At 45.3% G+C, this 20609-nt stretch overlaps 1 long non-coding RNA gene and 1 other non-coding gene across 3 annotated transcripts; one reads left to right on the top strand and one right to left on the bottom strand.

Annotated features, from left to right (window-relative positions):
- The first annotated feature begins 986 nt into the window (after nucleotides 1–986).
- LOC141145494 (uncharacterized) lies at nucleotides 987–14116 on the top strand. Of its 2 annotated transcripts, none has more exons than XR_012244567.1 (3): nucleotides 987–1166; nucleotides 5511–5610; nucleotides 13349–14116. It is a non-coding gene; the product is annotated as an uncharacterized lncRNA (long non-coding RNA). The 2 variants fall into 2 exon arrangements; XR_012244568.1 differs by lacking the exon at nucleotides 987–1166 and adding an exon at nucleotides 2162–2398.
- Nucleotides 6880–6951, bottom strand: TRNAE-UUC (transfer RNA glutamic acid (anticodon UUC)). Its single transcript has one exon. It is a non-coding gene; the product is annotated as a tRNA-Glu (tRNA).
- Nucleotides 14117–20609: the final 6493 nt, after the last annotated feature.

Genomic DNA, 20609 nt, shown 5'->3' on the forward strand with positions numbered 1-20609 from the left:
TTTCCTGATTGGCCAAAGCGCGAGGCCACCCTATTGGATGCCTGGCATTTAGGAAGAGGAAGGGAGGAGACATATGCTGGAGCGGAGGTCGCCGCCTCTCTGATGGACTGTCTTGGAGAGGAGCTGCTGCCTGGAGGTAAGTGTGGAGGGGGGGTGTCTTTCAGAACTGCTGCCAGAGCCCGGAGCCCTGCGAGTGGGGGGTCGGTGAGCACAGTGGCTGCATTTGATGGGCACGGTGGCTGTATTTGGTGGGCACAGTGGCTACATTTGATGGGCACGGTGGCTGTATTTGGTGGGCACAGTGGCTGCATATGATGGGCACAGCAGTGGCGTATCTAGGCAGATATGTTAAGTGCCATGGGCGCCACCTGAAGGGGGCGCTGGTGAGTGGCTGGGCAGCAAGGCACTTTCCAGGGCATACCTGCCAACAGTCAAAATTTTGCTAGGACATTTCTGGGCTGTGGCCATCCCGGGTAGTTTCCCTAAAAATTGTTTTTGTCCCAGGCAAGGATGGACTGGGTCGAGTTGTCTGACCCCCCCCCCTCCCCACTACTGTCAGCCTCCGGAGATAGCCGAAGCTCAAACGCTTCAATCAGCTGTACACGGTGCCTGCGCTCTGGGTCCAGGTTCCTTCCCCACCATCCAAGTGGACCTAGAGGGGGAATCTAAAAGAGCCGAGCGAAGCGAGGCCGTGCCCGAAGCGTGGTGAGCGAAGGGAGCCCGCGAGGGGCCCTCTTACAGCTGCCGTGTACAGCTGATTTTCAGCTATTCCGCTTCGGCTATTTCCGCCGGTTCCTACTGCGCAGGTGCAGCGCCTGCGCAGTAGAGGGGGGAACTTAGCCGCCGAGCGGAACTTTCTCGGCAGAACACCGGCTCGTCATCACCTGGCGCCGCCCACACAGTATGCTAACAGCCAGCTACAAGCTAAAAAGATAGCAGTGCCCGGGATACAGAAGGCTCCGCCCTCACAAGTGTCAGCTGACTGCCATCACATGACAAGAAAGATGGCTGCCACCTGCTGCATGCTGCTGGTTCCCTCAGCCCTGATGTGTCTATTATCTGGAGAACGCTCTCTGGGAGCATCAGCACTGTGCCCAGGAGGAGGGGGGGATGCTGTAGCCTGGGCTGCACTGAAGGACACCTGACACCATCAAGCAGAAGAAAGGGTGAGCAATACAGGCTGACTGTAGGAGGGAGGAAGGGATGGAGCTCTGCTAGATAATGCGATGGCAGGAGAAGGTGGGAGCTCATTATAGAGCCGACACAAGGAGGGGCTTCCATTGTTTATGTGACACCTAAAGAGGATGGAGGAGCCCTGAGTCTCTCTATCACACACACAAAATGCCAGCTGCAGATGTCTAAGCAGCAGCTCTCTTGTCCTATATGCAGATCAGCCAATGCTCACACTGGTTAGGAAATGATTCCCCTTGCTCTTCTCTTTTCACTGCACACAGGATGGGTGAGCACACTGATAATGATTAGACTTCTGGAAGACAAAGAAGAAAAGTGTGACAGTGTTCATCATGATTTGCAGCTGTTTCTAAAGAGCTCTTGGTGCCAAAGGCCAGTGTGCTCTGCATGATTTGTTTGTTTTTATATTGCCTTTCAGAATTTAGGCTGGTCAGGCTTGGATCTTCACAGACTTATTAACCATTTATGGTCTTACTAACTATGCTTGGCAAATGGACTGTCAGTAAGACAGAAACTGCAGTCTCTGATCTCCTGTTTAATGTCTGCAGTATCTGACTGTCTCCTGCACCATGTCTGCACATTCTCTAACCATCTCTTGTATCTGATGGGATCTGCCAAGGGGGATGGTGTTTGGAGTATCTTTATCTGCTGATTATTAAACTTTCTGGAATACACATACTGTATTGCTATTGTGGTCTAGGATCTGGGCCTGCTATCCTTCTATCCTTCTTTCTTTCCCTTCTCCTTCTTTCATCTGAGACTCTAACGACACCCCCTTTAGGTTATCTGAAAGATGAGTTTCAAATGTTTTGACATGGGCGCAGTTTCAGTGCTTGCCATAGGTGCCATTTTCACTAGATACGCCTCTGGTCTCTGGGGGTGTGTCTCTGGGGGAGGGTCTGTGGGGGGTGTGTCTCTGGGACATTGACACACCTGGAAATGGTTTCACATCCATATAAAATGTATATTTATTGTGAATAATAATGATATATAGGGAATATTATCGATTTACTTCCTGATGTGGTTTTGTATTTCCCCCCCTTTCATGCAGTGTCTCCGCCCCCCTAGAAGGTGAAGGACTTCCTCTCCTGGAGGTTCAGCTCTCTGATTCTGCAGATTTGTGACCACCAGAAGCAGATGGAATCCATTGTGTACTTTTTTGGTCAGCGTCACCTGAGGCTGTCTGATTCATCATGGAGCCTGACAAGTATGGATGGGGGGGATACCAGGGGACATCGCTGAATCTCTGGGGGGGGGGGATACCAGGGGACATCACTGAATCTCTGGGGGGGGGTACAAGGGGACATCGCTGAATCTCTGGGGGGGGGATACCAGGGGACATCACTGAATCTCGGGGTTAATAGTACGTCCGCTGACAGCAATGCTGGGGGTTAATGGTGCGTCCGCTGACAGCAATGCTGGGGGTTAATAGTGCGTCCGCTGACAGCAATTCTGGGGGTTAATAGTGCGTCCGCTGACAGCAATGCTGTGGGTTAATAGTGCGTCCGCTGACAGCAATGCTGGGGGTTAATAGTGCGTCCGCTGACACCAATGCTGAGGGTTAATAGTGCGTCCGCTGACACCAATGCTGGGGGTTAATAGTGCGTCCGCTGACACCAATGCCGGGGTTAATAGTGTGTCCGCTAACAGCAATGCCGGGGTTAATAGTGCGTCCGATGACAGCAATGCTGGGAGTTAATAGTGCGTCCGCTGACACCAGTGTCAGGGTTAATAGTGCGTCCGCTGACACCAATGTTGGGGGTTAATAGTGAGTCCGCTGACACCAATGCTGAGGGTTAATACAGCGTCCGCTGACACCAATGCTGGGGGTTAATAGTGCGTCCGCTGACACCAATGCTGAGGGTTAACAGAGCGTCCGCTGACACCAATGCCGGTCCTAGTAACTCCTCTGACATACACCTGGATGACAATCCCCCAACAAGCATAGCGCCCCCCATTGTTTTCCGTGCGTTGCCCTATGCCCCACAAGCCTGACAAAGTATCTCATGACGCCTTCCGCTTTGTTTTATTTCCCGTGCATTTTGCCACATTTCTTGTAATGGGGTCTCACGTTTTGGGGGGACATTTACAATAAATGGCACTACAAGCATGAGGCAGATATTTTTCCGGGATTGCGTGGAAACGTGCATTTCTGTGAGACTGATATGGTGGAAAGTTGTCACCGCGGCACGCCGCGTTCCGCCATATTTCCATTTATATTCCTTTGTTCCCTGTTCCAATTTTTCCTTTTCCCCAAGTATGGGGCATGAGTGATTGTCCATACAGAGCAGGAGATCTATGGGGGGGAGGGTGGTCAGTAGATCAATAGAGCATATGACTGGAAGCAGGGGGCCAAGACGGGCGGGGGGGGGGGGGTCATGCTCGGGGGCAGGGCACAGGTGACAGACTCCCTCTCCTAGCACCTCCCCCACAACATTACGTCATACTCCTTCGCCCCGCCCCTACCTATTCTGCTCCACCCACTCCTCAGTCTGAATTCTCCTACACCGAGAGATTAGATGAGTCTCCTCCCACATAAAGTCCCTGGCTCCACCTCCTGCACAGGCTGATAGGTTCATGGAGCCTTCACTAACATGGCGGACCGCCCACAAGTCCTGGTCCATTGAGCAGCAGTCATTGGTTGCTAGAGATGCCGGCATGCCTAGCAACCAATGACTTCACGTAAAACAATAAAATTAAATAAAATTGCGCTTGGAAAAATTATATAACAGTGAAGAAAAAGAAATCAAGGACAAATTGACTCCTAGATATAAATAATGAAATATCGTGAGAAATTAGCAGTAAAAATTAAATTCTATACAGCTGCGGTTATAAGTGGGGCACACCAATAGAATAAGTAGAACAGAAAACCGCGCTAATGAGTAAAGTCCAATTATCGATCGATGAAAAATAGTCCAATTATAGTCCAAAACAAAAACAAAACAGTAGACTTCTCTATGTGATGAGGTGGGGAGAAAAAAATACTTGAAATAAACTGTGTGGTGAACTGCTTACCAGAACGTAAGCCAAATCAGACAGATGGCTTAAACCCAGCCCAGGCCTTTAGAAGCACTCCAATGGACAGGATCCGTCGCACTCATGCAGCAAAACGGGTCCGCGTGGGGTTTAATCAGAAAAAAAGACAAAGACCATAGCGTGATATGGATATGGGAAGTTATATTACCACTGTTTGTAATTTTTGGTGGGCCCCTATTAGTAATAAGGAATCCAGCTGTTAATCTATAAGGTTTCCTTAGAGGATATATGAGTTTGTGTCCTTCTTATGTATCCATTTTATTCTTTTTATTCTATTTTAATTTTATGAATTTCTTTGTTCCAAATCACCCCCTACATATAAGGAGGTTATTCACATTACAAGTATGTGACTAGCGCGGTTTTCTGTTCTACCAAAGACTTCACGTGCCTGCTGTGTGCCCTGCAGCACATTTCTCTTGCCAGCTCCCACCTTCTGCCTGCCAGGCTATAGGGAGTTCTACAGGTACACTGAGCTCTGTGATGGGGCAACTGATCTATGGGGGTACTCTGATGGAGGCAACTAATCTATGGGGGCATGATGATGAGGCAACTAATCTATGGGGGCACGATGATGAGGCAACTAATCTATGGGGGCAGTTTGATGGGGCAATTAATCTATGGGGACACTGTAATGGGGCAACTGATCTATATATGTACTCTGATGGGTGCAGCTAATCTAAGAGGACATTCTGATGGGGTAACTGATCTATTGGGGCACTCTGATGGGGCAAGTGATTTGTGGAGGTACACGGATGAGGCCAACTGATTTATGGGGGAATCCGAAATACAAAAATGTACTATACTTCAGCTGACCAGTCCTTAGATATGGTGGCTGCATTCCTTTTATTTTCCCTTTGTCTTTGAACCTGCCAGTAACTTCCTGTCCTAGGGTGACAACACTCACTGTACTGAATCTATGGAGACGTTGTGTTGTCACTGTAGGACAGAAAGTGTGTTTGGACTACAGAATACTCCCCCCCGTCTATAACATAGTGAAGTGATGTTTTGTAGTCCACATAGAGAACTGGGACTGAAAACAGTCCAGAGAAAACGAGAGCAGAAAGTTCTGAGCTCTGTATATTTCCGGCAGGATGAAAAGTGACATTTTTGCACTTGTAGAAGGGATAGAAGAATACGGTATATTCTATTTCTTCATTCAGACTTGTAAAGTTGCTGAGAGGTCCACTTTAAGGTCTGCCTGGAGTCCTGCTATGAAGCCTTGATTGCTGAGCTCTTCTTGTCCAGGATAGGGACTCTTACGTCTTCCCTTCTTCTTGTCACAGGAAGAATACCTCAGTTCCTTGTTAAGTGACTATCAAGAGAAAGATGAAGTGGAGCAACAAAGAGCGCTGTGTGCCAAAGCCTGCCGAAGATCCTCCAAGGGTAAGTACTAGCAGATAACAGCCCCTGCTTCACCACAGCGACACACTTTATTTTCTATCAAAGCTGCTGCTAGAATGGAAATCACCTTGCCTTAAGTGTGGACCCCCGAGCAGAGGAAATATTTTGGTACTTACTGGGCATGGACACGCCGTGGCCTCCCCTTTCTAACCCTCTAACCACCCTATTGGTCTGTGTAGCTTCCTGTCATACATGTACTGCATTATGGCCACTAGATGGATCTGAGGATCATCCTTATTTTCTTATTCCTGCTGGGGGGATGTCAGTGTCAGGATGGGGGGTGTCGGTGTAATATTCCTGGGGGGACGTCAGTGTCAGGATGGGGGGTGTTGGTGTAATATTCCTGGGGGGGGTGTCAGGATGGGGGGTGTTGGTGTAATATTCCTGGGGGGATGTCAGTGTCAGGATGGGGGGTGTCGTGTAATATTCCTGGGGAACGTCAGTGTCAGGATGGGGGGTGTCGGTGTAATATTCCTGCTGGGGGGACGTCATTGTCAGGATGGGGGTTGTCGGTGTAATATTCCTGCTGGGGGGGTATGGGTGTAATATTCATGTTGGGGGGTATGGGTGTAATATTCATGTTGGGGGGTATGGGTGTAATATTCCTGCTGGGGGGGGTATGTGTGTAATATTCCTGCTGGGAGGGTGTCGGTGTAATATTCATGTTGGGTGGGTATGGGTGTAATATTCATGTTGGGGCTTGTCGGTGTAATATACCTGATGGGGAGCATGGGTGTAATATTCATGTTGGGGGGGTATGGGTGTATTAATCATGTTGGGGGGACGTTTGTGCAGGAAGTTCTTGGCGTATGATGGACACGGCGAGGATTTGGTAACACCTAGTTGTTCTGGATTCCCGAATCGGTGCAAAACGCAGCACACGCTTGCGATCCCTTTACTTTCAATATCATCCGAATCGAGGCGTGATTTTGCCGCGATTGTTGCCTGACGGCCTATGGGAAATAGGCGTCCCGCAATTGTTTTTGTGTGATTTGTCAGGTGACAATATTGTCCCATGATTGGGGTGCCATTGAAAATAACTGATCACAATATGGAATCGCAGTAATTACGCCCGCGGTCCGGAAGGCCTAGGTGTGATCGCAGCCTAAGCATCTTCTATCAGTTGCTGGGTTCACCTTCTATAGATTCTGGGGGAACATTTTCTTCCTCAAACATTCCACACATTCGCTTCATTCTTCATTCCACCCTTGTATAGCGCTTTTCTCTCTGAGGACTCCAAGTATTGGAGAAGGCGTTGGCCGGGAATCGAACCCGGGTCAGCTGCTTGAAAGGCAGCTATGCTCACCACTGCACCACCAACGCAAGGTAGCATGTCTTTTTAGTGTGGGAGGAAACCGGAGTACCCGGAGGAAACCCACGCAAGCACAGGGAGAAAATGCAAACTCCATGCAGATATTGTCCTGGTCAGGATTTGAACCATGGACCCCAGTGCTGCAAGGCTAACCCCTAAGCCTCTGTGCTGCCTGTATGCGGCCTCTGTTCTCTAAGGCCCGCCCCCCGCTGAACGGAGTTCATCAATTGTGTCCACTCAAAGCGCCTCCAGAAGAAATCCAAACTTATCCTAGACTGAAATCTATGTATATAACACTCCAAAACACACCCAAAGAATACCGGCCTCCAACCTCCCCTCAGCCGGTCCAACACACGCCCGAGGGGGAGTATGGAAGAGGGAGAGAGTGAGGAAAGGAGGGGGGAGGAGAGGTTAGGGGTAAGGAAGGGGTGTGGGGGTTCCCCCCAACCCTCACCCCCTTCTTTCTCCAACCTCCCCCCCCCCTTTTCCTCCCTCTCTCCCTCTTCCATACTCCCCCTTGTTCTTCAGGTGATTATGTTTTGGCGACGTATTGTCGAACCTTAAAGCTTCTGCAGAAGCTGCAGAAAGGTAAATAGAGGGCTGATGGGAAGACCCTCCGGTTACTGGAGTGGCAGCTCGCACCAGTGTAGGGACCTGTGTTGGTACAGCCGTACCTGGTCCCAGGGAGGCTTCCTCAGACTTTTTGTTGAGTCTTCTTCTAGGAACAGGCAATTGTCTTGTTTGTCCAGCTGCATTGATAGTTGGTGATTCAGAAGTTCCAAAAACGAAAATGGAGGGCTCATGGGAAAACCCTCTGGTTACTGAAGTGGCAGCCACCAGTGTAGGGACCTGTGTTGGTACAGCCATACCTGGTCTCTCGGGAGGGTTCCTCAGAATTTTTGTTGAGTCTTCTTCTAGGAACAGTCAATCATCTTGTTTGTCCATTTACATTCATAGTTGGTGATTCAGAAGCTCCAAAAAGGGAAATAGAGGGCTGATGAGAAGGCCCTCTAGATACTGGAGTGGCAGCCGCCACCAGTGTAGGGACCTGTGTTGGTAAAGCCGTACCTGGTCCCTGGGAGGGTTCCTCAGACTTTTAGTTGAGTCTGTGATTCAGAAGCTGCTGATGAACATCACATTCTGCCAGAGTCTCAGTGGTAACGCCACAATCTGCCGGTGTCTTAGTGGGAAAGTTACATTCTGCCCGAGTCTCAACAGAATCGTTGCATGCTGGAGGAGTCTCGATGTGGTTGATTTAACATTTTTTCCACCCTTTTGGTTATTTTCTTTCCCAACAGAGCTGCACCCTGCTCATTTAAGTGCAGTCCATCCCTGCTGTAGAGCAAGTGACCAATTGAAAAGTCAGTCCAGGTCTCCATGAAGCCAAACCCCTCCTTCCTGCACCAATTCTTCAGCCACTTGCTAAGCTCCCTAAGCTCCGTGTGGCTCGAGGTACAGGCAGTATTTCAGAAAATGCTGCCTTGGAGGTCCTTTTCTTCAATATAGCCCCTAAGTCCCTGAAACCATTTTGTAGGGTGATCCATTTTCTTCTAATGTTGTCATTGGTTCCAATAGGTAGCATGACAACATGATCCTCCCCAGCCCCCTCCAACAATCAGTAGTCTCAACATGAATGTGACATTCAGGTGGTGTCTCAATGTGAATGTCACATGCTGGTGGAGTATCTGTGTGAACGTCACATGCTGGTGGAGTCTCCGTGTGAATGTCACATGCTGGTGGAGTCTCCGTGTGAACTACACATGCTGGTGGAGTCTCCGTGTGAACGTCACATGCTGGTAGAGTCTCCGTGTGAACTACACATGCTGGTGGAGTCTCCGTGTGAACTACACATGCTGGTGGTGGATTTAACATTTTTTCCACCCTTTTGGTTATTTTCTTTCCCAACAGAGCTGCACCCTGCTCATTTAAGTGCAGTCCATCCCTGCTGTAGAGCAAGTGACCAATTGAAAAGTCAGTCCAGGTCTCCATGAAGCCAAACCCCTCCTTCCTGCACCAGTTCTTCAGCCACTTGCTAAGCTCCCTAAGCTCCTGTTGCCTCCTTGGTGTGGCTCGAGGTACAGGCAGTATTTCTGAAAATGCTGCCTTGGAGGTCCTTTTCTTCAATATAGCCCCTAAGTCCCTGAAATCATTTTGTAGGGTGCTCCATTTTCTTCTAATGTTGTCATTGGTTCCAATATGTACCATGACAACTGGATCCTCCCCAGCCCCATCCAACAATCCGTCCATCCGATCTGCAATGTCCCGAACTCTTGCGACTGGGAAACAATATACTGTTAGTTGATCGTGGTCATTCTGACAGATTGCCCTCTCTGTCCCTCTAATAACAGAGTCCCCTATCACCAGGATCTGCCTATCCTTTTCTTTAAGCTTGTCCTCATCTTCATGGGAGGAGATATTCAAATGGCTGCCCTGGTATTTTGGTGGGTTCTCAACATGAACCTCACATTGTGCTGTAGTCTCAACATGAATGTGACATTCAGGTGGTGTCTCAATGTGAATGTCACATGCTGGTGGAGTATCCGTGTGAATGTCACATGCTGGTGGAGTCTCCATGTGAACGTCACATGCTGGTGGCGTCTCTGTGTTAACGTCACATGCTGGTGGCGTCTCTGTGTTAACGTCACATGCTGGTGGCGTCTCCGTGTTAACGTCACATGCTGGTGGCGTCTCCGTGTTAACGTCACATGCTGGTGGCGTCTCCGTGTTAACGTCACATGCTGGTGGCGTCTCCGTGTTAACGTCACATGCTGGTGGCATCTCCGTGTTAACGTCACATGCTGGTGGCGTCTCCGTGTTAACGTCACATGCTGGTGGCGTCTCCGTGTGAACGTCACATGCTGGTGGTGTCTCCGTGTGAACTACACATGTTGGTGGAGTCTCCGTGTGAACTACACATGCTGGTGGAGTCTCCGTGTGAACTACACATGCTGGTGGAGTCTCCGTGTGAACTACACATGCTGGTGGAGTCTCCGTGTGAACTACACATGCTGGTGGTGGATTTAACATTTTTTCCACCCTTTTGGTTATTTTCTTTCCCAACAGAGCTGCACCCTGCTCATTTAAGTGCAGTCCATCCCTGCTGTAGAGCAAGTGACCAATTGAAAAGTCAGTCCAGGTCTCCATGAAGCCAAACCCCTCCTTCCTGCACCAGTTCTTCAGCCACTTGCTAAGCTCCCTAAGCTCCTGTTGCCTCCTTGGTGTGGCTCGAGGTACAGGCAGTATTTCTGAAAATGCTGCCTTGGAGGTCCTTTTCTTCAATATAGCCCCTAAGTCCCTGAAATCATTTTGTAGGGTGCTCCATTTTCTTCTAATGTTGTCATTGGTTCCAATATGTACCATGACAACTGGATCCTCCCCAGCCCCATCCAACAATCCGTCCATCCGATCTGCAATGTCCCGAACTCTTGCGACTGGGAAACAATATACTGTTAGTTGATCGTGGTCATTCTGACAGATTGCCCTCTCTGTCCCTCTAATAACAGAGTCCCCTATCACCAGGATCTGCCTATCCTTTTCTTTAAGCTTGTCCTCATCTTCATGGGAGGAGATATTCAAATGGCTGCCCTGGTATTTTGGTGGGTTCTCAACATGAACCTCACATTTTGCTGTAGTCTCAACATGAATGTGACATTCAGGTGGTGTCTCAATGTGAATGTCACATGCTGGTGGAGTATTCGTGTGAATGTCACATGCTGGTGGCGTCTCCATGTGAACGTCACATGCTGGTGGCGTCTCCATGTGAACGTCACATGCTGGTGGCGTCTCTGTGTTAACGTCACATGCTGGTGGCGTCTCTGTGTTAACGTCACATGCTGGTGGCGTCTCTGTGTTAACGTCACATGCTGGTGGCGTCTCCGTGTTAACGTCACATGCTGGTGGCGTCTCCGTGTTAACGTCACATGCTGGTGGCGTCTCCGTGTTAACGTCACATGCTGGTGGCGTCTCCGTGTTAACGTCACATGCTGGTGGCGTCTCCGTGTTAACGTCACATGCTGGTGGCGTCTCCGTGTTAACGTCACATGCTGGTGGCGTCTCCGTGTTAACGTCACATGCTGGTGGCGTCTCCGTGTGAACGTCACATGCTGGTGGTGTCTCCATGTGAACGTCACATGCTGGTGGAGTCTCAATGTAACTTTCATATTCTGTCTCGCTCACTGGGGTAGTCCTGCCTTGTGAGCTGTGTCTGCAGTAAATACCGCGTACATCTGCAATAAAAAAGAAGAATCAGATTTAGCACCTTCACCTACAATATATATATATATACACACAACATAAAATTATGGAGAGAAAAGTTCAAAATTCCAGTGCAAGGGACAATAAATAATCCCAACATGACAGGGACACAGGGATGACTAATGGCCTTCATATAAAAATTTTGGTTGCCTGGCAGTTATGCCGACCCACTAAAATGAAAAAGGGGTCTGATTCTTCACTTTCAGGTGCGGTGGAGTAATCTGCCGCGCTTCTGTTTCTTATTATTAAACACCCGTGATGATGAATGCGGACATATTTAATAAATAGCATCCCCCAGGACACCTACAGTGTCCCATCTGATAACAAATAGAGATCATACACCCATCAGCATGACCAACATACACATAAGAAGGGCCTGAAGATCAAACCTACCATGCGTATCCTCAAAACTCACCGTATCTGTCAGAACAAAGACATAGCAGCCACCTCCTGCTCCATGGCCGGCTCTGTGGCTGGGGCCACCAGTCCCGTCTGGCCTGGTGGCCGCTATGTCTTTGCTCTGACAGATACGGTGAGTTTTGAGGATACGCTTGGTAGGTTTGATCTTCAGGCCCTTCTTATGTGTATGTTGGTCTTGGTGATGGGTGCATGATCTCTATTTGTTATCAGATGGGACACTGTAGGTGGCCTGGGTACCTCTTACATCAGTTTTGGACCCTTTAGTAGTGTGCATTAGCTTGATTACATTCTATATACATGGTGAGTTTTATGTTCATGTTGTGTGCTTCTCTGTATAGTGCTGACCCTCATGGATATTCATTAGGGGATATTCATTGGGCGGCACAGTGGTGTAGTGGTAGCACTCTCACCTAGCAGTAAGAAGGGTCGCCGGTTCAAATCCCAACCATGACACTACCTGCCTGGAGTTTGCATGTTCTCCCTGTGCCTGCATGGGTTTCCTCCGGGTACTCCGGTTTCCTCCCACACTCCAAAGACATGCTGGTAGGTTAATTGGATCCTGTCTAAATTGTCCCTAGTATGTATGAATGTGAGTTAGGGACCTTAGATTGTAAGCTCCTTGAGGGTAGGGACTGATGTGAATGTACAATGTATATGTAAAGCGCTGCGTAAATTGATGGCGCTATATAAGTACCATAAATAAATAATAATAAATAAATAAATTAGGGGTGCAACGGATCAAAAAACTCACGGTTCAGATCGTTCCTCGGATCAGGAGTCACGGTTTGGATCAACAAAAAAAAAATCTCTGCCACTGTAATATCCACAATCTCCCCCACTGTAATATATTAGCAGGGTATTGGCAGGGTATTGGCAGGGCATTGCAGATTATTCATGGGCGCATTTCAGATTATTGTCAGGGCGCATTGCAGAGTATTGTCAGGGCGCATTGCAGAGTATTGGCAGGGCATTGCGGAGTATTGTCAGGAGTCACGGTTCGGATCAACAAAAAAAAATCTCCCCCACTGTAATACCCACAATCTCCCCCACTGTAATATATTAGCAGGGTATGGAAGAGTATTGGCAGGGTATGGAAGAGTATTGGCTGAGTATTGTCAGGGCATTGCAGAGTATTGTCAGGAGTCACGGTTCGGATCAACAAAAAAATATCTCCCCACTGTAATATCCACAATCTCCCCCACTGTAATATATTAGCAGGGTATTGGCGGGTATATTGGCAGGGTATTGGCAGAGTATGGGCAGGGTATTGGCAGGGCATTGCAGAGTATTGGCAGGGCATTGCTGCCATCCGAACTCTCCCCTCCACTGTACAGATCAGTACACAGAGGGGAGAGAGGAACCAGCGTCATGACATAACGCTGGTTTGTTACAAGTGATCGCTCCGTCATTTGACGGAGCGATCACGTGGTAAACGGCCGCCGGGTGTACCAAGATGGCTGCCCCTCCGGAGCTAGGCCGAAGCCGCGGCCTTTCCTATGGCCAAGGCCACAGATCCGCAGAGGTTGATCCGTACGGATCACGGATCAATGACGATCTGTTGCACCCCTAATATTCATTGAACATATTTATGTTGTTATATCTTTTTGATACACATTTACTTTGATAACAGAAATGTTAATTTACGGTCATGCATACTTACTAAAAATTCTTTATGCAAATTTTTGGAATTATTGTTGTTTGTTTTTTATTTTGATTGTATTTGTCTTTTTGTAGCTACATATTGCTTTATAAGCTCCTGAAGAAGCTGAAAAGTGAAACATGTCAAGCAACAAGCATCACGCTGGTTACAGTAACTACTTTATGTGTATATTGTACATGTGCACTGAATTGTCTTTATGAAATGTGGACAACATTCATTGTCCCCCCGTTTCTTTTAAAACTTTGGACTCCAATAACAATGTTTTTATAACAAAATATATTTTTGTGTGTTTTGGCACCATTAAAGAAGATCCTGTTCCTCTAAAGCCTGTTATAGAGCACAGTGCTTGTGCTGTGTATGAAATAGCTGGCTGATCCTACCAGTTTCTACCCTTCCCCCTCTGCGCTGACTCCCATGTATCAGGGCTGCAGAGTCCTGACACCGGAGTCCTGACAGAGGCTTCTTACCATGTGATCATCGCGTAAACCTGGAAGTGCCAGTAAACGTCATTCCTCGGTTCGCGCTGACAGGGAGAGCCAATCGGCAGCTCTCTGTCAGAGGGGGGTCTGTGCTGATAATCAGCACATTGATTATCAGTGCAGCCCCCATGAGAGGTGCCCAACAACTGCCAGCAGTGCCCCCTCAAAGTCTCTCAGTGCCCACCACAGTGCCAATCAGAGCCCACAATAGTGCCAATCAGTGCCCATCACAGTCCCCACCACAGTGCCTATAAGTGCCCATCAGTGCTGCATATCAGTGCCAACTCATCAGTGCACATCAGTGAAGGAGAAAACAAAATTTTATGACAAAATAAGAAAAAAGATTTTTGGTCAAAAATTGGGTCTTTTTTAGTTTGTTTTGCAAAACATGACCCCCCCCCCCCCCAGGGTTAGTGAAATACCAACAAAAGAAAGCTCTATTTGTGGGAAGAAAATGATAAAAATGTAGTTTGGGTACAGTGTTGTATGACCGCGTAATTGTCATTCAAAGTGGGACAGCGCTGAAAGCTGAAAATTGTCCTGGGCAGGAAGAGGGGGGAATGCCGGTATTGAAGTGGTGAATCTTCAACTGCCATAATGCTGCAAATGTAATCCGTTATGACACCAGCCATTGGATGGTTTGACAGTTTGGTTGAGAGCACAACCAATGTGACAGTTAGCATTCCCAACATGCCAGAAATAGAAATGTTTTTTGAAAGTGTTAAATCGATGGGATTCCTTCCTCTTTCATACAAGTAGAAAGCGTTTTATTTATAAATAACGCACAGGCACGAGAATGCAGATTTTTATCTGACAGAGGAGATAATATAAAGATCAGATTGTGGCTTATCAATCACTTTAATAACCCTTCTGTTCTATAATTCTATGAAAACAAATCATTTTGGGATGAAGGTGATCGATGAGTGTAGGTGACTTATCCAGAGTACTTTTTGTATCTATCACTATCCATAACACTTACCAATTTTGGTATCTCGGTGATGTCCATTGGCTGTACAGCCGGAACCGAAACATCCAACAACGGCTCTGAAACAGCCGCGCACAAACCTCTTCATTTTGGGGGGCTTTTTGGTTGGGTTATCTGCAGGCTGGTCACTGATACCTCCTACCATTGCCCCTCCTTTGCTGGCTTTCTCTTTGGTGTTTTTCAGAGAAAGAAGCCGATTACATTTAAATCGGTTCATTATTAGGAATAAAGAAACTCGCTTTAAATGTATGACAATAGAAATCGCAATGAAATTGAATCGAACGAAATCAAATCCAATAAAATCGCAAGAAATATCTCAGGAGAGATAAGAAGCACGTCTTCACTGGTCAATGATCTCTGAGCTTCTGAGAGCTCACTGACCTGCATCTGGCTATATAGAGACTCAGCCTATGACATCATAGGCAGAGGGACCAATCAGATCACAGAGTGCAGTCAGGTGACCTTCTTTTTTTTTTTTGAAAAATAACTGACGTTTTTTCTTAAAGGAGCCACGTCCTTATTTATGAGCTTTGTGAATTCAGCCTGTAGGATCAGTATACGGATCTAATAGGGATATACGGCTCCTGGAAGAACATGTTATTGTGAATGAGATTTAACCCTTACAATCCCATGGCTGAAATAAAGATATATATTCTTATGATAACATTGTGAATGGAGCCTTAGAAATCCTCCATCAAATCTTTTCTTTTATTTTATCATTATTACACACCAATTATTTCTCCATTTTTAACCCTTTCACTGCCAAATCAAATGTTTTCCCTTTCATTTATGAAACCAATTCCCCTCCCCATTTTGTTTTTAACCCTTGCACTACAAAATCATAATTTTTTTCATTTTTAACCCTTTCTATGAACCATTTTTTTTTCAAAACACAGATTTTTGTACGTGTTTTTTTTTTTTTTTTTTTTTTTTTTTTTTAACCCTTTCAGCGCCAAACCAACTTCTTTTCTTTTTTTTATACCCTCCCCTCCCCCCATTTTTAACCCTTTTACAGACAAAACCAAAATGTGTTTTTTACATTTCTTGCCCAAATGTAAAATTATCACTAAAGGAAAACTTGTTTATTATTATTGTTTAATGGAGTGAAGAGGGATTAGAGCCCCTGTCAGGTTTTTATTGCTGTCTGCGCCCCCTTTAGGAAGATTTATTCTCTTCAACTGCCAAATTCTTTCCGTTTTTAACCCTTTTACTACCAAACTATATTGTTCATGTGTTTCAACCCTTTAACTGTCAAATCAAGTAACCCCTCCCCCCCTCCCCCTACACACACATTTTAACTGCCACTTTCACTGCCAAATCATTTTTTTTTTCATTTCTCCCCCATATGTTACATTATAAATAAAGGAAAATGTTTTTTATTGTTGGTGTAAGATGGAGTGGAGAGGGATTAAAACCCCTGTCAGGTTTTTATTGCTGTCTGTGCCCCCTTTAGGGAGCTTCATTCTCTCTATTTACCAACAAAAGTGAAAGAAACATTCCAGATTTTGGGTTGTCACCAGAACAGGAATTAAATTATATATCACTGCTTTTTAAGGTCATTAATCGATTAGTTGGCTGATTGTTGTTTAGATTAATCGATTATGAATATAGTCGTTAGTTGCAGCCCTAGTGTGTGTGTATATTATATATATATATATGTGTGTGTGTGTGTGGGGGGGGGGGTGACATGCATTGTGATATATGTATGTGTGTGTATATTATATATATCACAATGCATGTCACCCCCTCCCCCCCACACACACATATACATATAATATACACACATACATATATATCACAACGCATGTCACCCCCCTCCCACACGTGATATATGTATGTGTGTGTATATATTATCTATATCACAATGCATGCCACCCCCCCCCCCACATATATATAATATACACACATACATATATCACAACGCATGTGTCCCCCCCCCCCCCCCCCCCACACACACACACATTAGTGATATTTATATATATATATAAATAACCAATAGCGAAGCTCGGTGGGAATTTTAGGTGCTGGAAGATCCAGACTCCCAGTATAACAAATACATTTCCTTCTTTGTTGGTGTTCAGAAGATTCCGTATCTAAAAAACATTCTTTATCCAAATCATCCCCATTATTATATTATCAAATAATGAGCAAAACTGCAGAGAATACAAAACTCCTTCCTTCTCCCTCTGATCTCTATCACAGTCTGATTGTGTATGTGACGTTTCTATGGTAATATTTCCATCCCATAATAATATCATCCATTCCTTCCTGTCTAAAGACTTCCCCCAAATGTCACCTCTGCACCCCACAAAGAGAACATTTCTTTATTTTATTTTTTATTTGGATTTCTTGTCCACTGCAGCAAAAAAGCTTTTTATTAATGGGGGAGGGGAGGGGGAGGAGTCATACTGATCAGTTATCTCCCCCAAAACACAATGATTGCACATTCATAACTAATATCTCATCAATATCACCCCAATTATATATATATATATATATATATATATATATATATATATATATATATATATATATATATATATATATATATATATATATATATATATATATATATATATATATATATATATATATATATATAGATCACTCCAATAATCATAATAATATATATATATCACCCCAATAATTTATTGGGGGATCACAATGTCCGACTCTTCCAGCCTTGTGAATGAAGTCTTTAGACAGGAAGGAATGAATGATATTATTATGGGATGGAGATATTACTATAGAAACGTCACATACACAATCCTTCCCATAGGAGGTCCAGTGCAGTCATGTCAGTTATTGTCATGGCGACGCAGCCCCAGCCAGCTGCCTCATTTGCATATAAGGAGTAAACAAGTCCATATAAGGCAGTAGGGGGAGGAGTCCAGTGATGACATCAGGCAGCAGCGGACTCCTGATGTGTATATAGATGACTCTAATAATAATTATATATATATATATAACCCCAATCATTTATATATATATATATATAATTATTGGAGTGATATATATATATATATATCTATATCTATATATATCACCCCATCGTGTGTGTGTATGTATGTATGTATGTATGTGTGTGTATATATACACACACACACACACACACACACGATGGGGTGATATATATAGATATAGATATATATATATATATATCACTCCAATAATTATATATATATATATATATATATATATATATATATATATATATATATATATATATATATATAAATGATTGGGGTTATATATATATATATATATATAATTATTATTAGAGTCATCTATATACACATATATATATATATACATACATACATACATACATACATACATACATACATACATACATACATACATACATATACACACACACACACACGATGGGGTGATATATATATATATATTATAAATGATTGGGGTTATATATATATATATTATTGGAGTGATCTCTCTCTCTCTCTCTCTCTCTCTATATCTATATCTATATCTATAAAAAACTGCAATAAAGAACCGTGAAGGAAATCCTGCAGCTAAAACACAATAACCCCAATACAAGGGCACATGGAGTAAAGAACAGTGTAGCGCTGGACTAATAAAGAAGAGCACATATGTTGGTATATGTAAATGTGTCAGGACCCACAGAATTATCATGGGTCAGTAAATAATATAAAACAATAAATCAGTGTAGCACTAGTTTAAAGTGATAAGGTGCACATATATGTAATAAGAACACATGTGAACTGTTCATCTAAAACTCATCATCATAAATTAATGTAAAAAAATCATAGAAGTCGTAATCCTTATACATGTGAGTCCATACCCTGAAGGGTATATACAAAGAGAAAGTACAAAAAATAAACAATAAAGTTCATAAGTGTCTCCAGTGAGAAAATTAATCCAAAAAAAATCCAGAAAAAGCTTTTGCAGAGTTCAGGGTTGCATGATCCACCTTTAGTGCAGCCCGCCACCAGATGGTAAAATTAAAGCCTTACCAGAAAGCCTGCGACCGCCCTTACTCAGGGGGGTCAAAACAGGCTTAGTAGTGGATGTATCCAAGGATGATGTGTTCCCTGGACTGTTCTCTCGCTCTCCTCACCAAACAAATGGTCCTCAGCAACGGGGACTCCGATATGGAAGAGGTGCTCCCATGGATTCCTTTAATACTCCTTCCCGGAAGGGCCAGGCATGAATAAGCCACAAATCTGTTTAGACGATATTAGATTGGTCCTAAATTGCAGAGACAAGGTGGTGAATCCAGAGTCCTTTGCAGTGGTCCACAGGTATGCAGGATGCAAATCTCTGTATTCCTAGTCCTGGTGACACGCACAGGATGTTATCCACTCAAAACCAGCACGGGGCCGCCTGGCCATTTACTTCCAGTTTTCGGTTGTTTGTGGATTTGCAGTTTGCGGAGATAGGATGAGGGCTAAAGAGTGATGAAAAGCCCAAGTTGGCTACCAGCAGAGAGCATGTGTAGGCGCGCACACACCAACATGTTTTACCCACTTGTGACATGGGTTTCTTCAGGGTCCCCCTATCCCCCTAGAAACCCTATCACATATATGTGCACTTTATTACTTTAAACTAGTGCTACACTGATTTATTGTTTTATATTATTTACTGACCCATGATAATTCTGTGGGTCCTGACACATTTACATATACCAACATATGTGCTCTTCTTTACTAGTCCAGCGCTACACTGTTCTTTATATTGTTTATTTCTGTTATATGGTATATATCCATTACCCGACCATTCCTCACCATACACACCTCTGATTGTCAATAGAACTATCAATCACCCCTCCATATAATAAATGTCACTTTATTACACCCCCCATAAGAAAGCTACATCTGTCTGTATAATCACTGGGGGAAAGGGGGGGTGTAATGATCACTGGGGGGAGGGGGGGTGCATTGATCACTGGGGGTGGGAGGGGTGTAATGATCACTGGGGAGAGGGGGTGTGTAATGATCACTGGGGGAGAGGGGGGGGGGTGTAATGATCACTGGCGGAGAGGGGGGGGTGTAATGATCACTGGGGGAGAGGGGGGGGTGTAATGATCACTGGGGGAGAGGGGGGGTGTAATGATCACTGGGGGAGAGGGGGGGGGTGTAATGATCACTGGGGGAGGGGGGGGGGTGTAATGATCACTGGGGGGAGGAGGGGTGTAATGATCACTGGGGGGGGGAGGGGGGTATTTAGAAGTAAAAAAAAAAATAGTTTGATTTCCAATATTTCATCATAGAATCCATTCAATCAATAATCGTTTATCATCGTCATGGTGATGGGAATAATTGGTGTCAGTCCAGCACAGGATTTATAGGGAGATTTGTGAAGCACCCCATGATGTGTGGGGTACCGTACCCCGGATTTCTATGGGGGATCTATGGGGGAGGGGCCAGGACGGAGAGACTGACACAGACTTCACACCAGCGCTGTCTCAGCACAGCATACCGCACCAAACTTCCACTGATTTTGCATAGAAAGCCGTTATAGTATGGTGCACTGACGCACCAGTGCCATGTGAGTACCCCGGTGTGGGGAACGTTTTCTTTTAATAAAAGTATTTTGACTATATTACACTATATAGTTTCCTTTTCATTCTATGTATGGAGCCACATTGTTTCCAGCTGAAGGAGTGGAGCAGACACTGAGATTGAGCCCAGGGGTGGCTCCAAAGCAATTTTGGACTCAGGGTAGAAGCTGAGTCACACGCTCTGAGGTGAGCACATTAGCTTAAGGGGGTCACGAAGGAGCACAGGAGCATGTTTTGCAGCACTCAGGACATCTTCGGCATGATGTTGGATTGTTGTCACAGCTGAACATCACCTGCATGCATTGTTTTATTATCACTGCTGGACA

Source organism: Aquarana catesbeiana, linkage group LG05, assembly GCF_042186555.1.
Source record: "Aquarana catesbeiana isolate 2022-GZ linkage group LG05, ASM4218655v1, whole genome shotgun sequence".
Taxonomy (NCBI): domain Eukaryota; kingdom Metazoa; phylum Chordata; class Amphibia; order Anura; family Ranidae; genus Aquarana; species Aquarana catesbeiana.